Source organism: Cetorhinus maximus, chromosome 24 (assembly GCF_964194155.1).
Source record: "Cetorhinus maximus chromosome 24, sCetMax3.hap1.1, whole genome shotgun sequence".
In the NCBI taxonomy this organism is placed as follows: Eukaryota; Metazoa; Chordata; class Chondrichthyes; order Lamniformes; family Cetorhinidae; genus Cetorhinus; species Cetorhinus maximus.
The window spans coordinates 51,606,982-51,616,870 of NC_135902.1; positions in this window are offsets into that span (position 1 = coordinate 51,606,982).

The window sequence follows — 9,889 nt, forward strand, 5'->3', positions numbered from 1 at the left end:
TAAGGTCAAATGGACAAAATCCACATCGCTCACAGGATAGTGTTTCTCTTCCTAAGGATGACAATGCCACCCATCAATCCTGGAAAGAACATTTTCAACAACTCCTCAACCATGAATCCACAGTGACAGCTGATACTTTCCAGCCCAGTACCCTGTGGTAGAATCCATGGGCTTTTTTTTATCACCAATGATGGGAGAGCTGCAACAAGCAATCAAATAAATGAAAAACAACAAAGCTCGTTGCCCTGATGGTTTTCCAGCTGAGCTCTTCAAAGCTGTTGGGCTCACCTCAAGATTCCATATAATCATCCTATGGATTTGGGAGGGAAAAGAACTCCCCCATTCCGACTTCAGGAATGTGACAATTGTAACTATCTTCAAGAAGGGAGATAAATCATGCTGTAGAAATTAAAGAGGTATTTCCTACTTGTCCACACCTGGGAAAATCCTGACTCACATTCTCCTGAATTGTTCACTTCCTGTAGCTGAGGAAATCCTCCCAGAGATACAGTGTGGCTTTCAACCTTCCAGAAGAAGAAAAATCTGAGGAAAAATTCGAGAACAACACCGTGAATTCTTCATTGCACGCATCGACTTGACCAAAGCATTTGACTCAGTAAATCACGAGGCTCTGTGGATTGCACTCCAAAGATTTGGGTGTCCAAGAAACATCATCACAATTCTGCAATTACTTCTTCATGATATGACTGCAACTGACTTGAGTAGGAGATTGGAAACAGATGCCTTCAAAATCCAGAGCAGGGTCAAGCAAGGCTGTGTGATAACTCCAACACTATTTGCAATCTACCTCATAGTGGGTATTCACCTCTTCAAAGATCAACAGTTCTCTGTTGTCAGTATTAAATACCGCCTGTTTGGAAAACTCTAATCTCAGTCGCCTTTGTGTCAAAACTAAACTGACCTACATAGACATACATGATCTACAGTTTGTGGATGACTGCAGTGTCATTGTCCACTCTGCCCCAGATTTGTAAGACTCTCTCCTGATGTCTTCACTTCTGCGCTTAACAAACTCGGCCTGTCCTTGAATGTTGTCAAAACAAAACTCATGTATCAACCCACACCCGGTCAGCCAAATACTCTATATACCATGTATGTTGAAGGAAGGAGGGATGCTGTAGCAATAATCAGATAGATAAGAGAACCAAGAAAAGACAGTTGCATTAAGCTGGACAGTAGCGGAGAGGCATTGGAGGAAGACCATGTCAAAACCTGCAGAAACAACCAGGGCCAAGGTGAAAGAAGGTGCAACTTATGACTGATCAAAGCTACTTTAGTGCTGTGGTCACATTAGAAATTTGATTGAAAAGATTAAAACATGGGAATGCTCTTCAAACATCTCTCTTGCATTCCTGGACAATAGAAAGATTTTTCATCTGATGAGCAATTTCTTTCTCACCTCCAGCCTTTAATCCCTCTCTCTCTCCCCATCTCTTTCTCCTGTAATATTCTACTATCCATATTCATGAGCTTGTTTGTTCCTTTCAATACTATTGATGTCTATCCCATCCTCATGCTAAAAGGAAAAATCAAGAATGAAGATGTGAAAAGTGCTAATAATTTTCCACAGTAGAAGAAATAATGTATAAAATATATATATAACATATATAAATAGCATCTGATAAGGATGCCTCCTGGTAGGCTCCTGCTGGAGCTGTACCGGGCACAGCCTAATGGGCAGAGACCTCGAGGCCGACCCAGGACACGCTGGAAGGATTACAGCTCTCGGCTCACCTAGGAATGCCTGGGAATCCCCCAGGAGGAGCTGGAATCTGTGGCTGAGGAAAGGGAAGTTTGGTCAGCCCTGCTCAGTTTACTGCCACCACGACCCTCGACCCTCACCAGGAGAAGTGGTGTGAAAATGAATGGATGGATGGAAGAAATAACAAAATGAAATTGCAGAGATTTATTTCACAATAGAAACAAGCATTAATCAGGCCTTTTCTTAAATCCTGTCTTTCTCTTTGAAATTACTTGCTAAATTATTCTTCTTAGTCCTCATTTGAAGCTTATTTTATTTGCACCTGTCACTAAGGAGACACGATGTTTCATAACTTGATTGTACAGATGGGGCACTCTTACTTCAATTATCTAGAATAAGCTGGTTTATGTATAATTTAACCCCTCAATAGTAAGACTGTGATCCCTGCCAGTTATACATTATTCTGCTACATACATGGAAACGACCATTTAGACCAGTTTTCAAAAGTGTTCCTACATGAAGAACTGCTCAGTTTCAGTCTGTAAAGCAGAACTGTTTTTGAAACTGGAAGTGAAAGAAACTGTGAAACTGATTCCATCTGTTTACAGATGCTATATATGAAGCTACTTCAAAACTGTTCTCAAGGATCAGACGGAAAACCTTATTTTGATTTTCTTATCGCCATAAATTGGAAATTGTTCAATTGCATTACATGTAACACACAAACATTCTGACCAGATGCAAGTAAGCGATGGTTAATAGATCGCTTACTGATTACCACAATTTTCTTTCACCAATAAAAATTGAATTGCAAAAAATATCATTTGCAAAATCAAGATATTTCAAGATAGAATCAACATAAAATAAATTGGTTAACCGCATTCTAGGCCAGCTGCCACAGTTTTAAGTGTTGTAAGAAAGCCTGAATTGTTACCTCCTTGACTTTAACCTTCAAAATTGAATTTTTGATCCTGGCTTAGATTGTCTTGTTGATTTAAATAACAATCATTTCCCATAGCAGAATGAACTGGTTTATGCCTTTGTGATAACACTGAACCAATTAACTAAGAAAAATTATCAGAAGTAAATAAAAAAACTATAGATGCTGGAAATCAAAGGAAAAACAAAATGCTGGAAATACTCAGCAGGTTAGGCAGCAACTGTGGAGAGAAAGATGAGTTAAGATCCCAAATGTGGACTCTCCATTACAACAGAACAAACAAACATTGTACATTCAAAAAACTTTTCTAGCCCACTAGATAAACTTGTGTATTTTATCCTGGAGAAATCTGTTTTCTATTAATGGGAATTTCTGCACATTCTTCCAGTTTTTAACGTATCTATGATTAAGTTTTGTTTGAGAAATGACACAAAGTCCCTGAGAGCTGCTGTTTGTGTGGTTAAAAAGGAGCAAGAAACCAAAATGAGTTTGTTTGAAATCAATTGATCTCAATAAAAGCACATGCTGGAGGCCTAAAGAAAGCTGAATTGACCAGGGAGTGACTAGAACCTCTGCTTATCAATTTGACAGACAATTGTTGTAAATCAGAAACCATACCCCAGAAATTGAATTCATGATTTATTCTCAGCTACTGTACTGTAGTTGCAGACACGATGGACCAAATGGCTTCCTTCTGTGCTGTAAAAATTCTGTGATGTTCTCAACTAATATATATGGAAGTACAGAGAAGTTACAGTACAGAAACAGACCATTTGGCTTAAACAGTCTGTGTCAACATTTGTCCTTGATGTGAACAAATTGATTTAATCACATTTACCCACCCTGGGTGGAATTTAATAACATCCCCCCCCCACTCCCCAAGTAGCGTGCTTGGGTGGTGGGCGGGAGGGTGTGGGGTGAGGACTGCCGCCGCCTCCCTGTGTCCACCTGATTAAGCCCATGACAGGAAGGCTTGTGGACAGCCTTCCTGCCCAGACACTAATTGAGGCCTTTAAGAGAACAGTTAATGCCCACTTTAGGGCCTTATCCCACCACCACTGGTATTCAACCAGCGGCGGACAGGGGAATCAACCTGTGGGGAGCCCATAAAAAAGCAAACTCATTTCTCGTTCAAAGGCACTCAGTGCCTGATCGAGGGACCTGGCATCGGGTAGTCGGGGGGGGTCACTGAGAACCAACCTCCTCCCCTTTCTTCTGGCTCCCCCCCCCCACCAAGCAATCCAGCCAGCAATCCCCTCCCTGCCACCCCCTTCCCGCACTCATTCAACAGTGGCCTGGGTCCCTCTGTCATCCTAGGCATCTTTCCATCAGTTGTCATTGCCCCCAGTGGCGCTGCCTGCAATGGAGAGCTGCTGGCCTCTGATTGGCTGGCAGCTTTAAGGAGATGAGATTGCCGCCCTTGGGGCCCTTAATCCAGAAGAAGGCCTCCTGCAACAAAGGCAACATGGGGCTCTTGCTGGCTCTTTAGGCCCAATTGCCTGGATTAAATTCCGTCACCTTATTTCAATATCCCTTTATCATCATCTAAACTGAAGTTGCTTTTTGGGGAAAGTGCTTGATAATACCCAAAACTTAGGAATGAGTGTACACATGGATGTGGTGAGGAAATCACAGTCTTACAGCACCAAAAATACTCATCCAACACTGATTATGTTTAGATGGCTCATTTCATTCGAATTTCCACTACCACTTCTGTCTTGCTGCCTGCTACCTCCCATTGCCTATTTGCCTGCAGCTCCTGCCACCTACTTATTGGTTACCTGGTCACTGCTACCTGCCTCCAGCTACCAGCTACCTGTCCACTTCTACCTGTTACATTCCCACTGCTACTAATCCATTGCACCTCTCCACTACTACCTGTTTGTTGTATCTATCCACAGCTATCTCCCTTTTGCTACCTGTTCCTGCCTAGTGCTCCCTGTTACCTGCTCATTGTTACCTGTTACCCATCCCCTGCTATCTGCCTATTGCTACCCTGTTGCCTGCCCACTGCTACATGTCACCTACCCACTGCTACTTGTTACCTACCCATTGCTATCTGCCTATTGCTACCTGGTCCTGCTCCCTGCTACCTGTTACCTGCCCATTGCTACCTGCTCACTCCTACATTTCTGCCCACTGCTAAATGCCCACTGTCACCTGCTCACTACGACCTATTAACTGTCCAAGGTGGTGTGGGGGCACAAGTGGGAGGAGTCTTGTGGTAGTAGGGGACGGTATAGTCAGGGGGATAGATACAGTTCTCCGCAGCTGAGAGAACTGTATTGCCTGCTCAATGCCAGGGTTCGGGACAGCTGCTCGAGCTGGAGAGGAATCTGCAGTGGGAGGGAGAGGATCCAGTGTCGTGGTCCATGTGGGTACCAACAACATAGATAGGACTAGGAAAGAGGTTTTGCTTAGGGATTATGAGCAGCAAGGGGCTAAATTAAAAAGTAGAATCTCAAAGGTAGAATCTCTGGATTATTATCTGAGTCACAAGCAAATTGGCGTAGGGTAAATAGGATTAGAGAGATGAACGCGTGGCTCAGAGACTGGTATGGGAGAAATGTGTTTCGATTCATGGGGCATTGGCACCAGTACTGGGGAAAGTGGGAGTTGTACTGTTGGGATGGTCTTCACCTGAACCGTGTTGGGACCAATATTCTGGCAAGTCACATAACTAGGGTTGTAGAAATTGCTTTAAACTAAATAGTGGGAGTAAGAGATCATGTGAAAGGAGATGTGGTAAACCACCGGGAAACAAAGAGGTAAAATAGAGCAGGGTAGTAATTTGGATAATGATAACCAGAGTGTGGTAGGAAGGGACAGAGCGTACAAATCAGGGGTGTAATGCCAAATTTTTGAGGTGCTGGAGATCTAAGAAAGTGTGTTGGCTGTATAATTTCTAAATCTAATATTACATTGTTTTACAATGTATTAATCATTTGGACCCTCAAAAGTCACTAAAACTATGTTTTTTAAGTGAAAATTTATGGTGCTACCACTACCACCAACTCTTTCTCATCCCTCTGTCCAACAATCTCCCCCATCCCCAAAATCCCCACACTCCCAAATGCCCCCACCCACTCCCTAGGCCCCACCTCATCCCCCCGACCTCTCCCTCCACCCCAACTCCCTCCAACATCCTCATCACCCCTCCCCTCAACGTCCATAACACCCCCACTCCCCACCCCACAACACCACTACCCATCCCCCCTCCCCATCTCCAATCACCCAACATCCGCCCTCCCCACTCCCCAAATTCCTGAACCTCCCAACCTCCTCAGCAGCAGCACAGCAACAAGTGAAACTTACCTCACAGAGCAACTTCAACACATCAGAATCCCCAGCCTGAATGTTCTGATTATTTTAAAGCTGGCTTGTCCAGTCCTAAACTCATGCTGGATGACAAGAACTCCGTTTAAAACAGGCTTGTCCAACCTTTTCGCTGTGGGGGGGGGCGGGCCACATTTCCATTTTTGCTCACTCAAGGGGCCAATGAGCAAATTTCGGAAAGATAAGGTTAGGCACAACTTTAAACTGAATTTCAAATAAAATTGAGATATTAAGAAAAGAAACAACTGCTGAGCAAAAATAAAGCAATGTCATAGCACTAATGTTAAGTTAAAAAAGAGTAATTAATAAAAATGACCAGACCGAGAGAGGTTCGGAGTGTGTGTGTGTGTGTGTGTGTGTGTGTATGCAAGGCTCACTCCTAGTCGTATGGTGCTCACTCACTCACCCTCGCCCACGGTGAGTGGATGTGAGTATGTGTTGGTGTGTGGTGACGAGAGTAAATGAGAAACCTGAGACTAGGAGGAACACTGGCAGACATGCAATCATTCTTTAACACTCTCTTACTCCCACACACACACTCAATCACTCTCTCACTCATACATGCACACTCAGTCTCTCTCTCACTCACACACACATACTGTCTCTCACTCACACGCACACTCACATGCACTCACTCTCTCACTCACGTACACTCGCCTTCTCACTCCCACACATGCACACTCTCTCACTCACATGCACACACACGTACGCACTCACTCTCACTCACACACACTCACTCCCACACACACGCACACTCATTCTCTCACACACACACACACACTCATTCTCTCACTCCCACATGTGCAAACACACTTACTCGCTCACTCCCCCACACATGCACTCAATCTCTCAGTCCCCCCCACACACACACTCATTCCCCCCACCACACACACACACTCTCTCTCTCACTCCACACACACACATAATACTCACACCACTCCCACACACATACACACACACTCACTCCTACACACACACCCTCTGCCACAGACAGTAGTCAGCGTCTTCCCCTGTTCCCGCACACCCCTACCCTCCCCCCCAAATCTGGAGCTTCACAGCGTCTCACTCCCGGACAGGAAGCTATGAAATGGTGGTGGGGTAGCTCTGTTAATTAAGGGGGGCATTAGTACAGTAGGGAGAGATGACCTTAGTGCAAAAGAGCAAGATGTTGAATTATTTTGGGTAGGAAAGGTGACAGGTCACTTGTGGGAGTAGTTTATAGGCCCACTAACAGCAGTTACATTGTAGGACAGATTATACAGGAAGAAATAAAGGGCTGTGTAAGAAAGTACTGCAATAATCATGGATGACTTTAATCTACATGTAGATTGGACGAATCAGATTGGCAAAGATAGCCTGGAAAATTAGTTCATAGAGTGTACGTGGGACAACTTCTTGGAGCAAAAGGTTCTAGAGCCAACCAGGAAGCAGGCTATTCTAGACCAGGTAATGAGCAATGAGACATGATTAATCAATAACCTCATGGTAATGGAGGCTATAGGTGACAACGGTCAGCAATGATGGAATTTCATGTTCAGGTTGAAGGGGTGGAGTGTGGGTCTAAGACTAATGTTTCAAACCTGAATAAAAGTAATTACAAGGGTATGAAGGCAGACCTAGCTAAAGTGAGCTAGTAAACTAGTTTAAAATGTAGGGCAGTAGAGATGCAGTGGCATAATTTTAAGGAGATATTTCATAACTCTCAGCAAAGATTTATCCCAATGAGAAAGGAAGACTCTTTGAGAAGGATTCATCATCCATGGCTAAGTAAGGAAGTTAAGGATTGTGTCAAATGAAAGAAATACTGTACAAATCTGCAAAGACTAGTGGCAGATCTGAAGATGGTTGGATTTTAAGAACCAGCAAAGAATGACAAAAAAAAATGGGAAAGTAGAATATGAAAGTAGAATACAGAAAGTAAGAGTTTCTACAAATATTTGAATAGAAAACAAGTAACTAAAGCTATTTTTGGTCCTCTGGAGGGTGAATTTGGGGAACTGATAATGGAAAACAAGGAAATGGCCAAGGCATTGAACAGGTACTTTGTGTCTGTCTTCGCTGTAGAAGACATAGAAAAATTTTCCAAAGATACTTGAAAATCAAGAGGTGAAAAGGAGGGAGGAATGAAGACAATTGCCATCACCAGAGAAAAGGTGTTGGGAAAGTCCCCAAGACCAGATGGCCTGCATCTTGGTGTCTTAAAAGAAGTGGCAGCAGAGATAGTAGGGGCATTGGTTATAATCTTCCAAAATTCCTTAGTTTCTGGAAGGGTCCCAGTGGATTGGAAAAAAAAGCAAATGTAACCCGCAAGAAAATAGGGAAGCAGAAAGCAGGATAATATAGGCCAGTTAGCCTAACACCTGACTTAGGGAAATTACTAGAATCCACTATTAAGGAGGTTATAGCAGGATATTTAGAAAATTATAATGGAATCAAGCAGAATCAACATTGCTTTGTGAAAGGGAAATAATTTTAAGTAATTTATTAGTGTTCTTTGCAGAGGTAACAGGCAAGGTGGATAAAGGGGAACCTGTAGATGTGGTGTACTTGGGTTTCCAAAAGGCATTTGATAAGTTGTCACATTAAAGGTTACTATTCAAGATAAGAGTATATGGTGCAGGGGGTAACAAATTACCATGGATAACGGATAAAGCTAACAGGAATCAGAGAGTAGGGATAAATGGGTCTTTTTCAGATTGGCGAGTTGCAACTAGTGGAGTGCCACAGGGATCAGTGCTGGGACCTCAACTATTTCTAATCTATATCAATTATTGATGAAGGGATTGAACATATGGTAGCTAAATTTGCTGATAACACAAAGGTAGATAGGAAAGTAAGTTGTCAAGAGCAGATAAAGAGTCTAATAGGGATTATAGATAGTTTAAATGAATGGGCAAAAATTTGGCAGATGAAGTATAATGTGGGAAATTTGAACTTGTCCACTTTGGCAGGAAGAATAGAAAAGCATCATTTTATTTAAATCTATTTAAATAGAGAGAGATTGCAGACCTGGTGGTACAGAGGGACCCTTGTGTCCTGTTACATAATCACAAAAAGTTTATATGCAGGTACAGCAAGTGATTAGGAAGGCAAATTGAATATTGGTGTTTATTGCAAGGGGAATTGAATATAAAAGTGGGGAAGTTCTACTGCAGTTGTACAGGGCCTTGGTGAGACCACATCTGGAGCACTGTGTACAGTTTTGGTCTTCTTATTTGAAAAATATATACATTTGCATTAGAAGCAGTTCAGAGAAGGTTCACGTGACTCAGTCCTGGGATGAGGGGCTTATCTTATGAAGATAGAGGTTGAGCCTCTACCCACTGAAATTTGGAAGATAAGAGGTGATCTTATTGTAGCATATCAAGTCCTCCCAGGATCTTATAGGTTGGATATCAGGAGGATGTTTCCACGTGGGAGAGACTAGAACTTGGGGACACAGTTTAAGATTAAGAAGTCACCCTTTTAAGATGGAGATGTGGATATTTTTTTCTCTCTCCAAGGATGGCTAATCTGTGGAATTCTCCTTCCCTAAAAGCAACGAGGCTGGTCATTGAATTATTCAAGGCTGAGTTAGATAAATTTTAGAAAGACAAAGGATTCAAGGGTTATGGAAGGCAGGCAAGAAAGTGGAGTTGAGGCCACAACCTGATCTTATCAAATCGTGGAGCAGGCCTGAAGGGGTGAATGGCCCACTCCTGCTCCTGAGTCCTATGTTTCCCTGCTACCTTTTACCTGCTCACTGCTATGTTCCTGCCCATTGCTATCTGTTCATGCCCACTGCTACCTGTTTGCTGTTATGTTCCTGCCCACTTCTTCCTGTTCCTTCCCACTGCTACCTGCTCACTGCTACGTTCCTACCCCTGCTATCTGTATCTGCTGACTACTAC